The sequence below is a fragment of the Cebus imitator genome, unplaced genomic scaffold (assembly GCF_001604975.1).
Source record: "Cebus imitator isolate Cc_AM_T3 unplaced genomic scaffold, Cebus_imitator-1.0 Scaffold22, whole genome shotgun sequence".
In the NCBI taxonomy this organism is placed as follows: Eukaryota; Metazoa; Chordata; class Mammalia; order Primates; family Cebidae; genus Cebus; species Cebus imitator.
The window spans coordinates 6685964-6710436 of NW_016107337.1; the positions used below are offsets into that span (position 1 = coordinate 6685964).

Below are 24473 nucleotides of genomic sequence, written 5' to 3' on the forward strand. Positions count from 1 at the left end.
CAGTGTTGGAGGTGGGCCCAAATGGGAGGTGTTTGGGTCATGAAGGTGGATCCCTCATAAATAGATTATTGCCCTCCCTGAAGTGGGGGCATAAGTGAATTCTCTCTCTATTAGTTCCCATGAAAGCTGGTTATTAAAGAAAGGCTGGCACCTCTCCCCTGTACCCCTTATCTCTCTTGCTGCTTCTCTCACTGTGTGATCTCTGGATAGCTGGCTCTCCTTCACCTTTTGCCGTGAGTGGAAGCTGCCTGAGATCCTCACCAGATGCAGTTGCCCAATTGTGAATGTTCCAGCCATCAAATCTGTGAGCCAAATAAACCTTTTTTTTTTTTTTTTTGTATAAATTACCAGGCTTTATAGCAATATAAAACAAAGACACCATCCTTATCTCAGTTTTGTGTCTGTTCATCTATCTCTATTTTCTTATGAAAACATGTCTTAAAACCATGTTGAAAAGCAAGCTTACAAATAAATTTAGTTCAAAGATCTAATTGGCTTTTATTTGTGATCTGAGAATCAGGCAACATTTCTTTCTATAAAATAGAATGGGTGTTCCACTGCATTGAGCAGAAGAGATTGGCTTTAAAGGCAGGCAAGTACTAAAGAAAGTAGAAACAGGGAACAAAAAGCAGATTGGTCTCTTCAAAGCTACTTTCCTTATATGGTTAAAACAGAGGGGACTTTCCTATTGTGCTGAGCCCCTTCTGATTGGTTGCTGTGAATCTCCTGTTTTCTGGGAAACTAGCCTGTTTCAAAGTTCATTTTGATCATGTGGCACTTAGCATGAGTGAATCATTCTTGTTTGGCCTGATCTGCTGGGGCCTAATGCAGGAGTTTAGTCCAAAATCATGGCCTCACATGAATTTTATTTGGCAAGAATAATGCATATCTTATCTTTTGATATTTACAACTATTGAATTCAAGCACCCTGTTTTATCTTAAACAGAACAGCAATACCGGGTCAGTAAGGGTTTTAGTAGTAAAATTTATTTTTGGATGGCCAAAACCTAGGTCATTAAAAAAGCAAGCTTTAGAAATTATATTCAGTCATTTATTGTTTTTTAAATATTTAATGATAACCTGCTATGAGATAGGCATTGGAGACACAGTAGTAAATAAAACCGATGATGTTCAACTCAGTGAACTTAAAATCCACTGGAGAAAACAGACATCTACAGGCAATGACAAGAGAAGTTATGGGAATATATAACAAGAGGACTTAGCTTATGTCTTAGTCTGTTTTGGGCTACTATAATGTAATACCTGAGACTGGGTAATTTACAATGAACAGAAACTTATTTGGCTCACAGTACTGGAAGCTGGGTGGTCCAAGAACATGGTGCTGGCATCTGGCAAGGACCTTCATAAGGCATGATCTTAGGGTGGAAGGTGGAAGAGCAGGAGAGCAAACAGGAGATTGAACTCATAATCTCAAGCCCTTTTATAATCAGCATTAATCCATTCATGAGGGTGGAGCCTTCATGACTACAGCACTTCCCACTGGGCCACACCTTTCAACACTGTTTCTTTGGGAATTAAGTTTCAAACACATGCTTTTTGGGGGATACAGTCAAAGCACAGCAACTTTGTCCAAAAGTTTTGGAATGTTAAAAAGTAATCAGAAGAAAAAAGAAGACTAAAATGGCCCAGGTTATCAGACAAGATTCATTTATCCATTCAAAAAATTTGACAAACATTTATGAGTCTAGGGAGTAGTTGCCAGTGGGACTAAGAGCGTTAATAAAAACACAGAAGGATGAGCTGACAACGTGAGCACACCAAAAGCTGGGTAATGACTTGGGTTGTACATCACAATGACAAACACCTGACTATTATGTATTAATGATTTTTCCTCCTCTGTTCTCCCCAAACAGCTTTTACTTCTACTGTAGCATTTAATAGTATTTGTTCTAAGAAATTTCTTTGAGAGCATTTTTGTTTTACCCAGGGGAAAATTGAGGATCCAAGGGGTTAAAGGACTGGTTTAAAGTCACTGAGCTTGTAAATAGTGGAGAATTAACATTGTGACAGTGGCGAGGAGTCAATGTGTCATCTCAGGCATGTTTCTGAGTGGGACTTTCTGTTTACCCAAAGTGAGACATTAATAGCATGAGGATTTTAAAAAAGGTTTATATTACTTAACACAGTGTTTGGCACAGACTACTTAATTAATGTTAGCTCTTATTGAGACAGGAATAATACAGGTGTTTACAGAAGAATAGAGAATTCCAGGCAGCAGTTTCATGTGACTAACAGAAGGGAAGCTGTTGAAATAGCTGCATAAACTAAGGGCTGATAAGACCCTGAAAAACAGGATGTAGGCCACACTGGCTACGACCAACTGGACTCAACATGGTGCTGGATTTGACCTAGGTTTCATCCAGGACTTCATTATATGCTCATTAACAGAGTAAATCACACATCCTCACGTGCTATGACAGTTCCAGAAACATCCATGTTTGCTGTAAAAATGGGTGACACCACAGCACCAAGAAATTTTCACCTTTTTCCAGAAACTGTCATGAATATTCTACCCTTTGGTTAAAGAAACCCATAAAGGCAGAAGTCCCAAACTCCATTGGGTGCAATTCACTTTCCTGAGTACACACCGCACACAAAGTGCAAGTGTGTACTTGCACTTTGCAATAAATATCCACACTTTCACTTTTTTTCTGACTTGTCCTTGAATTCTTTCTCACAAAGTGAATTCTTAACACTTTCCAAAGTGTTAAGAGCTGGAATACCAGTGAAAGTCAAGGTCCCATAGGCATTTGGGGATCTCTCCTAGCCCACCAGTATTACTGTTAGCTATTGGACCTATGAAACACCATTGTATGAGTCAGTCATTGTATTCTATAGAGAAATGGAACCAATAGGAGATCTATCTATCTACCTATATCTACAGCTACAACTATGTCTATATAGTCATGCACTACACAACAATGTTTTGGTCAACAATAGTCTGTATTTATAACAGTGGTCCCATAAGATTATAATAGAGCTGGAAAATTCCTATCACTTGGTGATATGGTCACTGTCATAACATTGTAGTGCAGTGCATTACTCACTTGTCTGTGGTGATGCTGGTGTAAATGTGCCTACTGCCCTGCCAATCACATAAAAAGTGTACTGTAATATCCAAGGCCTTCATATTCACTCACAACTCACTGACTCACTCAGAGCCACTTCAGTCCTGCACGCTTCCTTCATGTTAAGTGAAAGTATATCATTTTATAATCTTTAATATTATATTTTTACTATATCTTTTCTATGTTTATGTAGATTTAGATATACACATACTTAATATTATGTTATAATTGCCTACAATATTCAGTACAGGCATATGCTGTATAAATTTGTAACTTTGGAGCAATGGGCTAGACCATATAGCCTAGCTGAGTGATAGGCTATGCCATTTAGGTTTGTATAAGTATACTCCATGATGTCCACATTTCTCAGAATGTGTCCCTGCATTTAAGCAACTAATGACTTTTTATATATCTGTATCTATATAATATCTATCTATCTATCTATCTATCTATCTATCTATCTACCTACCTACCTGTCTATCGTCTATCCATCTCTCTATCTAGGTAGATGATTTAGTATGAGGAATTGACTCATGTGATGATGGAGGTGTAGAAGTTCCATGATTGCCGTCTGTAAGCTGAAGACACAGAAAAGCTGGTGGTGTAATTCAGCTGGAGTCCAAAGGCCTGAAACCCAGAAGAACTGATGGTGTAAATTCAAGTTTGAGGGTAGGAGATGAGATAAGATGTTCCAGCTTAAGCAGTGAAGCCCCCCAAATAAATAAATAAATAAACAAAATAAAAATAATCAAATTTCTTCTTCTTCTGTCTCTTCTTCTATTCCTGCCCTGAGGGATTGGGTGATACCCACTGACATTGGGTAGGGCAACCTACTTTACTGAGTCCACAATTCAAATACTAATCTTTTCTAGAAACATGCTTATACACACGCCCAAAATAATGCTTCTCTGGATATCCCATTACCTAGTCAAATTTACACATAAAATTAACCATCATTAGAGAACATCCATCCTCTAGAGCCTCTTTCAATACATTTCGCTTGATCCCAAAGACAACACTGGGAAGGGGAAAGGTAGGCATGATCATTCTCATCCTAGAGAAAAAGAAACAGAATCAGAGTCATTAGTGATTTCCCCTAAATAGCTCATCAGGCATTGAGATATGATGGAATACAGAATCTGATCTTCTTTCCCATGCAATCAATCTACTACTCATTGTACTATAAGCAGTTACAAAAACATACCTCTGTATTGCTAGACTGGATTAGGTTGCTGCTTTACAGGATTGTCTCTCTTACTAGGCGTCTTGCTCTTTGAAGCCAGAACCAAGTTTTATTCATCTGGTCTGTTCTCCTAATGCCTAGCACTGACACAGGGACACAGAAGGAGTTCCGTAAACACTTGTCGAGACAAACTAGGAGGGAGACAGGGTTAGGCATAATGGATAATGCAAGGAGGCTGTTCCAACCAAGTTCTGAAGCAAATAAATCTTTTCAATTTGCTGTGGTATACTAATGGATACTTGGAAGTTGCAGTTCCTATTGCAAACCCTGAATATCTGAGAGAGGTCTAGTTAATTGAGAAAGTTAATTTTGCCAAGGTTGAACACGTGCACCCCTGACACAGCCTCAGGAGGTCCTGACGACATGCACCCAAGGTGGTCAGAGCACAGTTTGGTTTCATACGTTTTAGGGAGACATGAAACATCAATCAACATATGTAAGATGAACATTGGTTCAACCTGGAAAGGTGGGACAACTTGAAGTGGAGAGGGCTTCCAGGTCATAAATAGAGACAAATGGTTGCATTCTTTTGAGTTTCTCATTAACCTTTCCAAAGGAGGCATCAGATATGCATTTATGTCAGTGAGCAGAGGGGTGACTCTGAATAGAATGGGAGGCAGGTTTTCCCTAAGGAGTTCCCACTTGACTTTTTCCTTTAGCTTTGTGATTTTGGGGCCCCAAGATTCATTTTCATTTCACACTACCTTTGAGTAATGTCCCAAATTCTGGGCAAATTAGATTCCTCCTAGAAGGTACAGGGCCCCCTATTACTCTGACAGAGTTGCTTTTTAAAGATTCTTCAGGTTTAAAAAAAATCAGCTTTCCTTTTGTGTGGGCCTGTGGGCTCCTTAAGTTGAGCCTGGAATTCTTGGCGGATGGAATCTGTGGCGTTATATGAAATTTTCGTTTATGTTCATTTAGAAACAGTCACTATATTATGCCATACTTCTTCAAATATTTTATTCTCTTTCTGCGGCTATGCAGCGACCCCCATTTTCATTCCTTAAGGCTCTTCCACGGCAGGCAAGCACTCACCAAGAGGTCCCTGAATCTCTGTGGGAGTGGGATGTAGACATTGCCAAGGCCAAGCTCCAGCCTTCTTTCTTCCTCTTGCTTTTGAGGGCTGAAAGGGGTTGAGTACACTGAATGCTCCTTGGCTCTGCTCACCCTGAATTAAGATTGCTAATCAAAGGCAGGGCAAACCAGAAAATGGGTTTCCTGGAAACAGAGAAAAATTATTCCTTAGTCGATAGTGTAGAAATTATGAACTTCAAGCATTTTGATGGCTACACAGCCCCTTTTCATTTTGATGTAAATAACATTCAATTATGGAAGCCACATGTTATGCTTTGACAGAGTCATTTGTGAAAAGTCAGCAGAGGTAAAATCTGCATGAATGTGCCACAGGGCCATTATCCTGAGGCTTAGAATGATGTCTGTAAAATGTCTTATACAATGGTAATTTTATATCTCAATCATATGCTATTAAGGTATAGTAGAAGATGCTCTGGATCTAGTAAAAGATGCTCTGGATTTCCTCTGTGAAGGTGGGGGAAATGTGTGTATGTATGTATTTACACATGCGGCTGCACCTAGGTGTTTGCACAGGAGTTAGTTTGGCTTTGAGAAAGTACAAGGAGCATGATCATTGCATGTCTGAGGATACACCATATTTTAATTCCCTGGAGAGCCAAAGCAGTTTCTAGTGGGTATTACTCCTCCTCCAAGTAATATAAATCTTTTCAATGAGCTTATCCATATTGTAGCAGGATATAGTTCTATGAAAAATTTCACCCTGAAAAACAATATCCAAAACAATGGGTCTAATTATTAGGAGCAATGTACTCAATAAAGGAAGAAATTATGTTACATGTATGGATACAGTGGTGTTTCCTATGCATTAAGGAAATAAGATAAGTTGATTCCTTTGAGATGTTTAATTCCATTTTATAAATTATATGGCCTAGTAGAAATAGCATTTGCACATTGACAATCTTGCTAATGCCTACTTCACTTAGCTGTCATGCATAATCACATGTATGAATGACTTCTTTGAGTAGACCTATTTCTGAGAACATAATTATAGGACATTATATTCGTGGTAATTACCATATTCTTTGAGAGCATCTTACCTAGCACATCCTTTGACTTGTTTAGTTTTAAGGCTTTTCTTTCACGCTTTCAGTTGGAAAATGATTAAACTATGGCTTTTGTGCAAATGCAGATAAAGCTTATAGTTGAAAAAAATTACTGAATTTGAGCATGCAATGCTGCAGGCTGTAAGATGGTGTGATGGATGTCAACTTGACTGGATTAAGGAATACTCAGCTGGTAAAACACTATTATTGTCAATGCTTCACTGGGCACTGAGCCTGCCCTTTTTCTACTGAAAGGTAAACCCAGGTTCTGCCTTTGATTAGAACAACCGATCTGCCCCAGGTGTGCATGTGATGCTGTTTCAAGAGGAGATCGGTGTGTGAGTCAGTGAGGACGAAGACATCCCTGCTTCACCCAGTGGAAGATCCACCCTCATCATGAGTGGGCGGAGTCCTGGATAGAAAAAAAAAAAAGCAGAGGAAAGGCACATTTGCCCCCTCCGTCTCCTGGAGCTGACTCACTCTTCACCTGCTCCTGGGTATCAGAACTGCAGGTTCTCTAGTCTTTGAATTCCCAGACTTGTACCAGTGGTGCCTGAGTTCTCAGGCCTGCAGACTCAGACTGAAGTGCACCATTGGCTTCCTTGACTGGAGGCCTTCGACTTTGACTGAGCCAGCTACCAGCTTCCCTGGTTCTCCAGCTTGCAGATGGCCTGTCATGGAACTTCTCAGCATCCATAACGAGTGAGCCAATTCTACTAATAAATCCCTTCTTCTTCTCTCTCTGTCTCTATTCTATCAATCTGTGTGGAGAACCCTGATGCAAACAGATGGCAATCCTTTCTTGATCACGTTGTGAATTTCCTTTATTTTTGTTTGGATCATACCAATGACTTGCGGGTTACTCATTGTGAGAAGATCATGGATTCTTTGGAAAACAAATCCTGAATTATTTGAGAACAAGAAAGAGGATGGTGACCCCTTTCTAAAATCTATGAGTCTTTTCATTTCAGCTCTTGCCTCTTGATGCAGCTTGAGCTTAGATAGCTTATAATCACGGGCTACAGTGCTGATAAAGTAAGAATGAAGACTTATAAGAGGATGTCAAAGGCTCTCTCTTAGCCTGTGTTCAGGAGATGAAAAACCCTAATAAAGAAGAATGAAGAATTAAAGACATGACTGTAGAAATAGCAGCCAAATGTGTCAGGGCATTATATCTGGAGTTCTTTTTTGAGAAAATCTCTGCTTTTTTAGTCCATCACCTTCTTCTGTGTTTGATCTTTCTGGCTTCTGAGTTTCTGGCTTAGTTCAAATGAACTGTTTGGCTGTGAATCTTAGACACCTCCAGTCTCCCCCACATATCTCCTCCCATCTGCCTCATTGTTTTTAATCCATTCCAGCTTGATTTATTTTTTACCACCTGATTCCTGTCTCTGGCATCATTTGTCACTTATCTCTATCTGCTCATGCTTGAGCACATTTTGCTAATACAAGGTAAAGGAAAGACCATGAGCTTTAGGATTTAAAATACCAGAAACCAATTACTAATGGTGTGACCTGGAATAGTCTCTCTGGGCTTCAGTTTCATTTTCATTAACTATGAAAAGAGGCTAGTAATACTTTCTATTAGGGTAGAAGTGAAGGATTAAAGAGTGAACAATAGGAAAAATTCTTCTCACAGTGGCTGGCCCCTGGCACTTGCTCAGTGCATGTTGCTTTCATTCCTCTCCTGACTTCGACTTCATCCAGCATTAGCCAATCTTACTGACCTGACAAAGTGGCTTGTAGATCATGACATTGTGACGAGATGACCAGCGATGCAGCATCCTATTTAGGTCCTTCAAATTGTCCTCTCCTTCCACACTTCCTTCCAACACCTGTCTACTGTTATTAGCTAATGACCTGTTAACAGTTACCAGTGATCTGTCTTATCTACTGTTATTACTCCTGGCAGAACTCTAAAGAAAAAAAGAAAGAATCAATGAAGATATAATCTGAGATTGCCTGGGACTCACTAAAATAGTGTAAATCTTCAAAAGTGGGCATCATCTTAAATTTAACACCACCACTACCATTATAGCTTTATACCTTACACCTTTTCTTTCCCTATTTTCAGAATTCTTGTCAACGATGCTTTTCTCTCATGTTCTACCAAATCAGGAAATCAGTGGTTTTCACTTTCTTTAATTCTTTGTAATACCTTTTGCTGAAACCTGATGGTTTTTCTTCTATGGCTTTGCTTTTAGCAATTTTGTCATAAACTGTGATTTAGACTCTATTCTGTCATAAATAGCTCATTTTGACTTTTTCCTATTCAATGACTCAGTGATTACCATCGAAGAATGGCCATGGCCAATTTTTTTGCCAGCAGCATTCATGTTCCTTTGGCTTTTTATCTTTTATCTTTTGTTGTCTCAGCTTTAAAGACTCTAAGAAGCACAGACACCCAGGGTATTGGAAACAAGCTTAACATCCTTAAATAATCAACACTATATCCTTACTATATGGTCACCTGGACCAGCTTGAATAACCCCAGCTATGCTATAAATATTGACTCTCAAGGTATCAACCAGTTCCACATTTAGTTGTCTTTGATATTTAGAAAGCTATCTTTTCTGTTAACTCCTCCCTTGATCTTAACTTTGCTCCTTGCAGTCATATGGAGCAAATGTGGCTTCCACTTCTAAACCATTTACACCTTTCAAAGGCAGCTACGTTGTCCCCGATACACACACATCCCATACCAACATTTTATTTATCAACATTTCCATTTACTTCAATCATCTGTAAAAGCTGTGTTAATATTTGTTACCTCACAGTTTTTTTTTTGCCATGAAACTAGGAACTTGTTTTTCTTTATGGTAATGCCAGAGAAATAATGGTAATCAAAATAATCTACCCCAGGCTTCATATGTTAGAAACGAACAACAAAAAGAAACTCACCTTCTGAGAAATCCTATGTATTGGAAAGTTTACATGAAATGATATTTTTGCACACCCATCTCTATTAGTCCATTGTCATGCTGCCATGAAGAAATACCCAAGACTGGATAATTTATCGGGGAAAGAGGTTGAATTGACTCACAGTTCTGCATGATTGGGGAGGCCTCAGGAAACTTACAATCATGGCAGAAGGCATCTCTTCACAGAGAAGCAAGAGACAAAATGAGTGTGGAGTGAAAGGGAAAGCCCTTATAAAACCATCAGATCTTGTGAGAGTTCACTCACTGTCAAGAAAACAGCATGATGGAAACTTCCCCCATGATTCCCCCAAGATTATCTCTACCTTGTACCACCCTTGACGTTTCGGGATTGTTACAATTCAAGGTGAGATCTGGGTGGGATACAGAGCCAAACCATGTCACCCTTTACACCGAGTTAATACGTAATGATTACTTTGGGGACAGCCTGGCATATATATGAACAAGAGGATGAGTGATGTAATTTTTGAAATTACTAATGTGTCTTTCTATTTTTTAGAGTCCATGACCTTTGCCCCAGTTAACATGAGACAGTCATCGGCCTAAAGAAAGGGGAGGATTTATTTTAAAGAATGACGAAGAGAAAAAAGGAGTGATATATAACGTCTGACATTAAAAAACAGGGTTAAAGCAAAATAAGAGCATTATAAACCAGACTATGATCTTGAGAGATGGTTTTCCAAATCCTCTCCACTCCCTCCTCTAACATATTAGATATTACACCCAGAGGATCCCATAGCAGAGAAGTTACCCTTCCATTCATGATAGCAAACCCATGTGCCTGAGAGAGACAGTATATAGAAGTAAAACCAAGGAAGGCGATAGAGAGAGAGAGAGAGAGAGAGAGAGAGAGAGAGAGAGAGAGAGAGAGAAGGAGGACATTGATGGGATGTGTGCCTGCATTTCCCCTCTCTGGACTGGGGAGAGTAGACTCAGGGTGCACATTGTGAGGGAGGAAAGGAGGAGGTTCTAGCACAGACTCCTTTTTGGGACTGTACAAAGAAAGAACCTCCCTAACTTTTCCTGTATCAAACACACCTTCATTTTTATCACAGTGCAGAGTTTTAAAGGAGCCAGAGGCCCCTAGGGTTAGCATTCCTGAGCCACTCTCAGATCCCAAGGAGTTTGGGTGGAGAGCCTTGGAGACTGCTTTGGTGTCTTCTGAGGTCTAAATAGCAGAGGCTAGGAGGGGATTTCAGGCTTTTGGAGCCAGCAGGCACCAAAGTGAGAATAACTTGTTCAGGGAGTAAACTGGGCTGGGACCAAGTTGGGAGGGAGAAAGAGAGCAGTTGCAGACTCCAGCCACAGATGTAGTAGCCAGATTAACAAAACAATATCATCTAGGAGACCAGAATGCCATGCTCAAGGTTACTGTGTCTATCCGCTCACACTCTTCTCCCCACTCACACACTCAATTGCCTTCTGTCTGAGATAAGTAAGGGGATGCAGAGGAAATCCGAGAGACTGAGATTCTCTCTACAACAAGAGAGCCTGAATATTGCCTGAAAAGACTGTTTAAGATATTAAATCAAACTAGGCTTAACCTGGGTTAGATATCCATTAAGAATTTTTCCTTTAACCAGAGAATGAGGACTCATGAGAAAAACTCTAAACGAACAAAATAACATTTTCTCTGCATATCCAAGTTGTGCAAGTTAAAATTTTTGACCTCCATTATGTATCAGCTATCCCCCAAAGACCTCTAATGATATTTGAGAGGGAGAGAAACTGTCACAGTGATTTGTCACCTGAAGTTTACTGATGCATGAAGTTAATCTCAATTTTCTATTCATGTACGGGATTATTTGCTCAGCATGCTACATTAATTTTTCAGCACAGTTTTTATGTATTTTTATTAAAGTAAACTTTTCTTTTGACATTTTAAGAGCCCTGTTGGTAGTGCAGTAAGCAATGTGTGCATTCATTGGTTTGATTCATGTCTCCGTCTCAGCTTACTGTTTGTGTTTGTTAGTGAGAGCAGGGCAGAAAGTCCTGTTTATCCTTTGCTGTTCATTCAATATTAATCTAGGTTTTTACATATTCCCAGGGTGTATTATTCTTTATGCTTATATGCCACAAAGCTAGGGGACCTGATAACGTTAGTGATTTCAGTGAAAGTAATTTTTAGTATTTTACCACTGATAGGAGAGTTGAAGTTACCCAGTAAACTGTTTTCCTTTATGATATTGGTTTCAGATGCTCATTATTTTCAGAATGACTCAGATTTCTTGGGATTTACAGTGTTTCTAAAATTTTGTTTTATCATTAGACTTATAAAATTATATTTTTATAGCTATTATTTATTTATTTGTTTATTTATTCTTTGGAGAGCAAATCAATTACGTTATTGGGTCAAAAATATGTTATGGAGGGTTTCCGGATTTTTTTTTCAACTAAGAAAAAATTATATGTTTTGAGCTCCCACTTCTTAGTAGGCACATTGCCCATTCTTTCATTTAAATTTCTCAAGGTTGCAGTGCTGTCCCATGGAAGTCTCAGTTCATGGAGGCTGTGTCGAATGAATGGGTTGATGGGTGCTATCATTTTGCCAAGGAACAGCTAAAGACCTTGCCTGAATTTAAAGGAATGTCTCTAAGGCAGGTATTCTGGAATTTATGAAGGTCTGAGGAGAAACATTTTGGGAGGGCAGGCCTGTCAGTGCCTCTTAAGCCATAGGTGACTGTATTACCACTGTGTAGGGCCAAGGCAGTAGTGAGCAAACGATAAGACCACAGAGAATGAAAGCACTGGTACCAGATGCGTCCTGACTCAGCGACCTCCCTCTGCCTTGGTGCTCTTGGGAAAAATACATAAACTCAGAGCTCGAGTTTTACTCATCTGTAATTTGGGGATAACAATAGAACTTGACCTACCTATCTCACAGACTTTGTAAAGATGAATGAGGTTATGTATGAGAAAACCTTTTCCTCATAAACATGATAAGTCTTGTCATAACATTTTATTTTCCTTGGCACAGCTTGGCTGGAAAGGAGATGTAGTGGTCATAGGAGTTTTTGTTGAGGGAGAATGGAGTTTACTTTTTCTAGATCCTGCCACTACCAGCGAAGTATCTAATAGCACTTCCCTTACCTGCTCCCTCACCACATCCTGTGTATCTTGTACCACCCTCCTTTCTCATTGACTTCCTCTTGTCTGGTATGTAGCAAAGCATTTTTATGTATGGAATAAGTTCAACAGGAATTAATTGAAGACTCAGGTCACAGAGGGTATTACTCCTGCTGGTGGTCTCTTGAAGAAGCACTGACTGTTATCAGAAGGAAGTCCCAACTGAAGACCAATGATGTCAGTTACTTATGTTCACACTCACCGAAATAGAGGCTGCAAGCATAGATCAATTTTCTTTTTGCACAACTTTGGGTTGTTTGAATATGTCCTTCCATGTAGCCTGTTACTTTGGTAATTCCTCCATCCCCCAGCCTCTTCAATATCATTTACATTACCTCCTTTTCCATTACTTTCTTCCAAACTCTTTACAGTGTGGTACACATTTGGAGACTCCAAGGTAGATCTCACTCTGTAATCTTCACTTTTTCAAATATTTGGCCTAAGCCTCAAGCTCTTTCCATTTTCCTCTTTGCCCTCACATACTTCTCTTCTGAGTCAATCCTACAGAAGTAGACTAGCTGGCTGAAAGTGGGTAGGGTGCGGGGAGTTTGAATATCAGATAGGGAAATATACTTGAGAAAATACACTACTAAAAAAATGACCCTTGCCATTTGCATATTTGGAATTACTTCTTGTGGTAGAATAAATTCATGTTAACCCACACTCCTCTAGGTAAGAGAGAGTATTTAATCATATGCCTCAGGGGTAGAATCTAGCCCATTAATTTCATCAATTTCTAAGGTCTGTATGTAAACAGAAACTAAAAAAAAATTATGCCCAACGAGAATCTATAAACCTGATATGAAAATGCTTTTCAATAAACCTAATATGAAAATGCTTTTCAGGTTAAGTAGCATAAAATATTTCATTTCTAACTTGTATAATAGGGCTGCATGCAGTGGCTTATGCCTGTAATCCCAGCACTTTGGGAGGCCGAAGTGGGTGTATAGTTTCAGCCCAGGAGTTCGAAACCAGCCTGGGTAACATGGCAAGACTCCATCTCTATCAAAAATATGAAAAAATAGCTGGGCGTGGTGGCATGCACCTGTAGTCTCAGCTACTTGAGAGGCTGCGGTGGGAGGATCACCTGAACCCAGGAGGTCGAGGCTGCAGTGAGGTGTGATTGTACCAGTGTGCTCCAGCCTGGTTGATGAAGTGAGACCCTGTCTCAAAAAAAGAAAAAAAATGTGTATAATAAAGCATATCTTTCCAGGCCATTCTAATTCCAATCTGCCATGGTGTAACCATGTAAGGGCAATGAGATTTCTTATTTATTGAACTTCACAGAGCCGCAACACTTATTGGTTCAGCTTTGACTCTGTTACCTTGATATGGTTCTATGTTTTGATTCTAGTAAGAGGAGAAATTCATTTTAAAACATTCTACAATTAAAGCCAACCCAAATCCTCTAAAACTTTGGGTGTGTGTGTGTTTTTAAACTAGTTTAACATCTTGAATTTGATTTCAGCCTCTGAGCCCCACATATTTTATTAGCTTTCCTTCTCTTTATAAATTTCACACTATGCAGTAGCATGGGGCTGAGAATAACAGGAGAACAGAGATAATTAAAGTAAATTTCTCAACTATATTTAGAAATTAGGGCAAGATATGTATGAATAAAAATAAGGTACTAAATGTTTAATGCCTGAAATTCAGCCTGTTGCAATGCAATGACTCTGACTTGTAACCATGTTTATACTGATAAATATTGAAGGATAGACATTTTAGTGAATAGCTTTTACAAAAGGATTTCTAATATATTTTAATATGTTTTCTTTTCTGTAAAATAAGGTTAAATATATATCAATTTTGCAACGAGATGAAGATCAAAATGTTTTCAAAACTGGAACATCCTTACCCATAATAATGATTGCTTCCTCCCCTGCCCCCTGCAAGTTCCTGTTTGTGCTTAAATGTTGTTAATGGATTCTGCCTTCAGTTACTAAGGTAAGTCTTAGTTCTAACGCTCCTCAAGAGTCTCCCAACTAATGTTTTTGTATGTGTGTGAGAAGTATTTTCTAGAACTCTTGAAGTTGCCTGCATTTTCATAATCTGGCTTTCCAATAGTTTCTATTTCTGTTTTTCTGTCTAGCTACATTTGTAGCACAGCGGCAAAGCCAGGCCCCTTGTCAGTATTGCTTGTAAAAGTCATCACATTTGTCCCATCCCAAATTTGAGAAATGTTTTTGTGTCATTTAGCTAACAATAATTTATTGTATGTTTCAAAGTAACTCAGTTGTGAGTCATTGTATAAGTCAGTTAACTATTTTGAAATCGACAATATTCAAATATACAATACAATATTCAGCTACTGAGGGATTCAATCAACTGTAAGTTAAGATTGTGTGTCAGGAATTGAAGTGTTCCTAACACAAAGAAGTGATAGATGCTTGAGGTGATGGATGTCCCAGCTATCTTGACTTAATCATTAAACCTTACATGCTTGTATCAAATTATCACATGTATCCCCATAAATATGTACAATTTAGTGTCCATAATGATTAAAAATGATAATTAAAAAATTATTAGATTCTTGATCATGACATTTTATCATCAAAACTCTTGCAGAAAAGACTCCATTTTAGGTAGGCCCAATGTGGTCACAGTTGTCTCCCGTAGCATGAGGCTGATTTGTGCTCGAGCAGGAAAATCTGTGATTTGGATGTAAGACTTGGCTACAGCTCAGAAGGTAGGTAGGTAGGCTGCAGAAGGTCACTTATTCTGTTCAGTACAGCTTTTCCATTAGACTCTGTGTGACTGTTAGTACATGTGTTTCTCAATGTCTTAACGTAAGGTATATCAGACATAAAAGCATCTATAACATGTACAACCACAGTTTAAAGAGCAACAAAAATGATAATAAGAGAGAGTGAACATTTAGGCATCAATTACCTATTTTAAAAACCTATACCAGTTCCTTTGACTCTCTCTTTTGAATGTGCCTGTTCCTCCCACCCAGATGAGCCACTCTCTTGCATTTTGTGCTAAACACACTGTTCATTTTCTCTTTTATTTTACCACGTGTATGCTGTCTCTAAAATGTTGTTTAGTATGCCCTTGTTTGAACATTACACGGATTCATATAATGTCTATTCTTCTGAGATTTGCTTTTTTAAAACTATATAGTCAGTCCTCCATATTTGAGAGTTCTACCTCTGTGGATTGAGCCAGTCGTAAGTAAAAAGTCTTCAGAAAAAAATATTTCACAAAGTTCCAAAAAGCAAAATCTGAATTTGCCACTCACTAAGTACTACCTGGAATCCACGCAAATGAAATGATGTGTGAGCCTTGTGTTAGTGTTGTAATTAATCTAGAGATGATCTGAAGCATCCAAGAGGATGTGCATAGGTTATATGTAAATATTATGCCATTTTATATAAGAGACTTGAGATTCCACAGATTTTGTTGTCTCAGGGTTCCTGGAACCAATCTCCATAGATAGTGAGGGATGACTGTCTTATGCTTTCCTTCGTCAGATGTACCCTTTTGATACCTCTAAGTATAATTAATTTGCTTTTTTTGGTCATGTATTATTATTTTACATATAAACATATACTATGATCTACTATCCAATCTACTGTTATTTTATATATGTCCATGACAACTATTTTATCAAGTTTTTAAATCTCATTATTCTTACTGATTTTTTTTTGCATAGTTTATTAAAACTGACAGGACTGAGAGACAATTTTCACTATTGTGGTGCATTTATGCCTTTCTCATTGTTGTTATGCCACTTTTTGCTTTATAGATTTAAAGGTTAATTTACTAAGGGCATACAAATTTAGATTATTATATATTACCCATGAATTGAGCCTCTTAATCTTTTTGACTTAGAGTTTATTTTTTTGATAGCAATATAGCTAAACTGGCATCATTTTCCATTTTAAACTATCCCTTTACTTTCAAATTTTCTGTTTTTAGGTTTTAGATCTGTCTCTTGCAATTAGCATATAGAAAGATTTTGTTTAAAATATTCATCTGACAATCTTTATACAGCCATTCCTCACTTGACTACCAGGATACTTTCTGAGAAATGCATTGCTCGGCAATTTTGTCTTTGTGTAAACATCACAGAGTTTGCTTACACAAACCTAGGTGGTATAGCCTACTACACGCATAGATTTGGTATAGTCTGTTGCTCCTGGGCTCCAAACTGTGCAGCATGTTACTGTACTGAATTCAGTAGAAAACTCTAAGACAATGGTAAGTATTTATGTATCTAAACATAGAAAATGTACAGTAAAACTATGATATTAAAGATAAACAGGAACTAGTACACCGGTATAGGGCACTTACCATGACTGGAGCTTGCAGGACTGGAAGTAGCTCTGGGTGAGTCAGAGAGAGGGTGATGGTTGCTATATAAATTTTGAGCAATTTCTTTCGAAATTTTCTGATTCAGAAATTCTACCTCTAGCTTCTAAACTACTGTTTAACTGACTCGCTCATTTTAATTTTAATTATTGTATTTTTATTTTTAAATTTCTGTAGTTGGTTCTTTTGCAACTTCAATTTTAATAGTCACTCCCTTAAGCATTCAATTCCCATGTTGATTTCTGTAAAAGTATTAAATATGCTTAATTTATATTCTGCATATGTTCACTAACTATAATCTTTATAGGTCTGTGCTTTGGTTTGGTTGTATCCTGACCAAAATTTCATCTTGAACTGTAGCTCCCATAATCCCCATGTGGCTTTTCCTGGGAGAGACCCGGTAGGAGGTTATTGAATCATGGGGGCTTTTGGTTACCTCCATGCTGCTCTTGTGATAGTAAGAGTAATCTAGCGAATAATCTAGATTACTTATAAGTAGGGTCATTTTTATTTGTATTTCTTTATCATTAGATCTATAATCAAGACTAAACCAGACAAATCTCTGTGGAGCGGGTTATTTTTGGTTCATCTCCTGACATGTCATCTTTCAGCAATCGTTTTTTGTAAAGCTAGAGTCTCCCTCTCTCGCCCAGACTAGAGTAAAGTGGCGCGATCTGGCTCACTGCAACCTCCGCCTCACGGGTTCGAGCGATTCTCCTGCCTCAGCCTCCCGAGAAGCTGGGATTAAAGGCAAGCACCACCACGCCCAGCTAATTTTTTTTTTTTTTTGTGTGTTTTTAATAGAGACGGGGTTTCACCATGCTGACCAGGATGGTCTCCATCTCTTGACCTCGTGATCCACCCACCTCGGCCCCCCAAAGTGCTGGGATTACAGCGTGATCTACCATGCCAGGCCCAAGTGCAGCAATTTTAATTTTAGCGATCTTAACTTTACGTGGGGTCTCAATCTGCCCTTAAACTATTACTCCTGTCTGCTGTCCTCGTGTTACTGCTAAATTCAGGCTCTAGGCATGCAAGAATTATCAGATGTCATTAGAGAAAATGCTGTTTCCAGGGACAGCTTATCTCTTTAGAACTGTTTTCTTATTTCTGGACTCAAATGGTTTTTCTCCTCTGCCAGCTCAACTATACCTTAAATATTGTTTAAATACAGATAACCCAGCATTTTTTTTGGTGTTCTGTACTATTGTTATTCTGTATATCTAGTATATGTTTCTGGAAATGTAATTCCCACAGGAATGTCTGTAGTATAAAGTTTGAATAAAGACTTACAAAGCCTCAGAAGATGCATCTTGGTACTGCTTTGAATTGCACAGTGCCATAATAATGAGGCCATCAGCACGTGTCTTATATTATTCTTTGTTCTCACTTTACTCAGAATTTTACTATTGAGCATGTATAGAGCTCTTCATTACATACTGGATGAAACTCAAATATGTTTTGCAGGATGAGTATTTGTGTGTAGGACTATTTGTGTGTGTATGTGGTTGTATTTATATTGCTTAGTCCAAGAATGAATTATATAGAATATGTGTGTGAGTGTTTGCTTGAGGTTATTTACTATTTTGGGAATGTACTTTTAGTCATGAGACATTTCTACATTTTTCCTGAAGGGGTCTTTGCCTACTGCTGAATGTTTGCCCTTGCTGTCCCTCTGATTGAAATGTTTTCTTCAGGATGATATTTATATAATTCGCTCTCTCACCTACATTTTACTCAAACGTCACCATCTTTGTGAATCCTTTCTTGGTCACTGTTTCTAACATTGCAATGGTTTTCTCAACTCTTGCCCTGCTTTTATTTTTTCCTTAGCATGTATCAGCATCCAACACAGTATCTAATTTATGTTCTGATTTTCCCACCGGAATGTGGACTCCATGAGGGCTAAGATTTGCTTGGATTAGTATCTCACACATAATGGACACTCAATCGATATTTGTTGTATGAATTAAATGAATGAATCAATGTGACCATATTTAATTTCTCTGAAGATGCAGCGCTTAGTACTGCCTGTGAGTCTACATTATAATGTCTCTGTTCAAAATTAGGCATCCCTTATTTTAAAGCTCTATATTAACAATCTTAAGCTCAAATATATCTCCACAGATACAGTTTTTAGTTTGAAACTTCAATAGTTACATTTTCCATTTTGTTCAGATGTTCAGTGTGCTCTTTAAAGGTTTCTTCTGCCCATGGTTCATATACACTCCTCTTCTGTTCACAAATGATGCCAGACTACTTGGGGGACTTGGTCGTCCTTCATTTTGCTGTCAAATCGATGTGGAATTGAATGTACAAGCGCTGCTTCCTTGATGTGGTGAAGAGAAGAGTAACTAGTTGGTATCTAACATCATTGTGGATGACATTAGCGGCATGGTGTCATCTCAAAGATGAAGCCAGAATGGTACAACATCACAAAAGCCAGGAAAGGATAGGAGAGATCTACAACTCCATAAATTTTACGGAGTTTAAGACATGAGCACTCTGTCACTGAGATCTTGCAGAGTGGAAACCAGTCTAATATAGAGACAAATCAGCATCAAATACTTGAAACAGTGGCAAGAGCATTGATTTCAGTATGAAACAGACTTGGATTGAATCCTGCCTCAGCACTTACTAGCTATTTCTCTTAGGCGCATTTCCAAGGAAATAGGTGGGTTGCTTTGATTTCAAAGAAACCAAATAGTGCTGTTGTTTTCTCTGCCTGCTCCCGCTCCCCAGGTAGTCCCTGACCTTCTCTGTCCTGTGATGCTGATCCTGCAGAGTGCTTAGTTGGGCCCCTTTGCCACTTTGATGTTGGTGGAATTTGGCACCTGCAGGAGATCAGGGAGTGATAGGAGACAATGTATATGGTCTTGCGTCCCATCCCTGCTCCTTCCCTGCTTCAGTGTTCATGTCTGCCTAGGCAGCATCCCCTAGGAGCACATTCCCATGAGTCCAGCTCTCCTCTGTTGCAGTCTCACTGAGCTACAGTAACGGTATTTCCTCTCTTTATTCCTTTAACTAGAGGAATGGTTAGAGCTTCCCACTGTTCATAACATTTGGGAACGTATATCTCTGTAAATATTCCTCTTATTTAAGTTTTTCTCTGAATATCTGGGCTAATTCTATTTCCTTCCAGGATGCTTTCACAGCAATTTAAATAGGCTTAATGAAAAGGGAATTCATTGCTCTTACAACTTGGGTTTGGAGGAGTCGTACACCCAAGCTTAGGCTTGGTTAGATCAGGTTCAAATGATGTTACTGGGGTTTTGTTTTTGCTGCTGATCTCTGACTTTATTCTGCATAGAGGTTTGTGGCATACACTAGGTAAGATGACCAACAGCAGTTTTAAATGCAAATCCTCTTCTCTGAGCAACTCAGAATGGGAGCTTTCCCCCAAAGTTTGTATGGAGTTACATAAAAAGATGTCTTAATGACTAAACTTTGCATATGTCCACACCTATGGCTGGGAGAGTAAGGAAGCTGTCATAGACAGTTCCCTTGGATGCCATGGAGCGGGGAACTGTGGTTTGCTCCAGGATGCGTTGCTGGTGGATAAAAACATTTTGCTCACAACATCAGCTTTACTATCTCTTAACTGGAGCTGAGATTTATCTCATAGAGTTTTTGGTAGGATCAAATAGTATAATGCAGATTTCTTGGCATTTGATTGGCACTCAGTAAGTGGTAGTCATTATTATTGAGCTGTGTGACCTTCCTTTATCACCGAATGTCAGTCTTTATTTCTATAATTGGTATTACCATTTTACATTTTCTAGGGTTAGTGTTCATTGTTTGTGAAGAAATAATGGAAACGAGATAATTTTCAGCTTCAAAATATTAAACATTATAATTGCCTATTATTTTATGATTTAAAAATGTTTTTGCATACTATTGTTTAAACTATAATCTCCAACCCCATGAGCTGGGTATGATTATCACCACCACCTTTCAAAGAAAAAAAATCCAGATTTAGAGAAATTAAATATCTTGTCCAACATTGCACAATTGGTACACTGTGAACTTAAGACTCAAGGTGAGCACTTCGGAGTCTAAACCTTGTATTCTTTCTAGGATACTATGTAATTATGAGCTTGCTTATAGAAAGTATTGAATTCTTCAAAGAATCAAATATTCTAATGGAATGTTTTGAAACTTAACAGTAGTTTGTCTAAATTTGGGCCAGATTTTTTGTATCAGGAAGTATTTTACGAATCAGAAAACATTTGATAAAGTATAAGGAGCTATACCATTATAAGCAATTTGATTTTTATAATGGGGATGCTTTATGCAAACGTGAAATGCCCATGCTAGTAAGTGTGTAGGAAGGTAAAAAAGATAAATTTTACCTTCCTCTGAGTTTTGCTGATCTGCAGTAAAGATACAAAATGAAGATGGAACCTCCTACAATTTAGGTATCTTATAGAAATAATATTTTACAACTATTTTTCTTTTGAGGTTGTGATCTTCATGCCATTGCATGTGTTTAAAAAGAAATTGGAAAACCACTTTTTATGATTTGGCAAGTATGTGTTTGTGTTGGTCAGGATGAGTGAGAAGGTCAGTAGTTTCTGCGCTGGGGCTCTTAATGATACAGATTCTTGGGCCCTTTCCTGGAATCAAGGAGGTCACTGGACCCTAATTTGTGGGTTAATTTTAAAAGTTCTTTTAATTCTTTTTTTTTTTTTTTATTGAGTCAACACATCTTTATTAAACACCTGCAGGTACTGGGAGGAGGCCATGATGCTGGATACACTGTCGAAGTCAATCTTCTCCACGATGTTTTTGGGTTTAATGCTCTCTTCCTGGCCACAGATGAAGATCTGCCCTGACTCGTTGGCGCTCCACCTGTATTTGCTCATCCACACCTTTAGCTGGCTGTCCGATAGATCCCCTAGCATCTTGGCCAGCAGCCAGTGGTCGATGTACTAATAAGTGATACCCGTAACATGGCAGATGAACTTTCGGACAGAGTCTTCAAAGCCAATTATACCTTCCAAGATGTCCATGTTTTCATCCAGGGCTTGCCAGAAGGTCTGGAAGTGGCAGGTCTCCAGCAGGTCCCCGGGGTACAAAATCTGCCAGATTGGCCATTCTTCTTGATGTGCCTGGTCAATCACGCACTTGCACATGGTGAAGTCGGTGTGTGGCAGATTGGTGAGGGCCTTCAGAAGGATCTGGGTGGTGACTGTCATCTGAAAGAAGGCTGGGTTCAACTGGTACAGTTTCAGGACAGCCAGGCTGGCTTCCACATCATAGGCATTTTCCTTGGCCTGCGTCTCCACATAACGCTCCAGGGTGGCCAGGTTCTCAGGATTGTACTTGTCGATACCCTTGAGCAACTTGCCCACGTTGGCTCTCATCTGCTCAAACATTGCCATGACTACTGTCACCTTCCACAACCAGGGCTGGAGGCTAACACTGGCTTGGCACAGCGTCCTCAAGGACGGGAAAAGGAAGAGCAAGTTCTTTTAATTCTAAGCCAATAGTTGCAATTAACCATAGACTCTCAATGTGGTGTGAATCCATTTGGAGGAGGGTAACTAATATTTATAAAGCATATTTATATAACGATTTAGTTTTCTGATCTAGTGGGTAAACACAGAGAATCCAAATCTGATATATTATAGCAAACAAACTAATATTATAGTGCAGATTCTGACAACCACATCTCTAGAGAAAAATACTTTATTCTTTCAGTTACTGTTCACTGTATAATAACCACCCCTCACTTCAAGTCTTAGTGCTTTATTTAATTTTGATATGCCCTGGGGCTACTAGGACACTATCAAGCACTCATCCTTTGCTCCTGTAAATCTCAATGTGCAGTTGCCTTCAGTTCCCATGGCAACCTACTATATGTCAATACATGTTTGAGCATAACCAGGTCACTTGGAAACCAAAAGATATCCCTAAACATGCAGTAATAAATAAAACAAATGCAAAGTGGATGTTTGAGCATTATTATTTATTTATTGTTAGGTTTATAGAAGAGAAAAGAAAATATATAGATTGGCAACAGGCTTTAAGATGTGTGCTGAGGTCTGGGTTCAGCTTTACGAGCCTAGAATGAAAAAGTAGATTTTTGATCTCTGAGATGACTAATGGTTGAGTCGGCTGCTGTTGGAATGAGAAAAGCTCTAGTTGTGTATGACATGTTGAGTTTGTCAGACTCTTTGTGATGAGCTGCATGCAATAAACCAAATGGAGAGGAATTAGTAGTGGGCTAGGGTTCTGCTAGCTAAGGTTTTGGGAATCACAGGATGCAACATCTCAATTTCTGCTGTGGAACTTGATAATGGGACATTCCATAACGAATGCCTTACAAGGGGACTTGACTATGAGAAGGCAGAACGCACACGTATCTAGAGCTTCAGTCACTGTAGGTATTAGGAAGAAAGGCACATTTAGAATACACCTTTATACACATAAATTCTTTTGTTTACTCCTCCAGAATATTTTTTAAATTGAGAAATAATTTGCATTAGTAAAATGCATGTATTAGAAATGCAGTTCAATGATGTTTTATAAATGCATCTACCCATGAATGCATCACTTCAAACAGGGTAGAGAACACTTTCATCATTCCAGAAAATATACCCCTGACCCTTTCCAGTCAATGGCCTTTTCCCAGAGGCAACCAATACTCCTATTTTTATCATCATAGATTGGTTTTGCCTATTCTAGAACTTACAAATAAAATAACACGGTGTTTATTATTTGGATGTGACTTCTTTATCTCAGCATACAATTTTGAGATTCATCTACGTTGTTTTGTGTTTGGAGAGTTTCTCTCATTTTATTGCTGAGTAGTATTTTACTGTACAAATATACCAAAATGTAATTATTTATTCTTCTATTGCAGGTTATTTGCATTGTTTTTAGTTTTGGGCTAAAGTTGCTAAGGAGGATTTGTGTACCAGTATGTGTGTGGAAATGTGCTTTCACTGGGTAAGGACACTGCTTGAGTGAAATTGCCAGGTTATAGCACTTTCACAGTGTATGTAAACATATGCCTATGTTAAATTTTGTAAGATACTGACAAGCAGTTTTCCAAAGTGTCATACCATTTTACACCCACAACAGCACTTTTTGAGAGTTCTGAATGTTCTATATCCTTGTCAATACCAGATGTGTCATTCATTTTAAATGTAGCTATAATAGTGAGGATCTAATGATTTTTTTGTGATTTTAATTTGCATTTTTCTGATTACTGACAATGTTGAGCAATTTTTGTATACTTATTTGCCATTTTTATAACTTCCTTTATGAGTTGTTTCCTCAGGTCTTCTCTCAATTTTGTATTGGCTTGTTTGCCCTCTTTTATAGAATTGAAGGAGGTCTTTATTCAGCATAAACATCCCTTTTATAGATGTATGTGTTGTGAATGTTTTCTTCTAGTCTATGTATTGTCTATTCATTCTCATGACTGTCATTTGACAAACAGACGTTTTCATTTTGAGAAAGTCCAATTTATCAATTTTACATTTTATTGTTGGTTATTTGTGTCCTACTTAAGAAGTCTTCACCTAGCCTAAGCTTGCAAAATCATTCTCACATTTTTTTCTTTTCAAATAGCACCTTCCAATAGAATTTTCCATTTGGCCTATTCAACACT

General features: G+C 38.4%; 1 pseudogene across 1 annotated transcript; it reads right to left on the reverse strand.

Moving 5' to 3' along the window:
- Window positions 1-21518: 21518 nt before the first annotated feature.
- On the reverse strand, window positions 21519-22313 carry LOC108299530 (annotated as a pseudogene). Its single transcript, XR_001823007.2, has one exon. The product of XR_001823007.2 is annotated as a eukaryotic translation initiation factor 3 subunit K-like (transcript).
- Between the last annotated feature and the right edge of the window lie 2160 nt (window positions 22314-24473).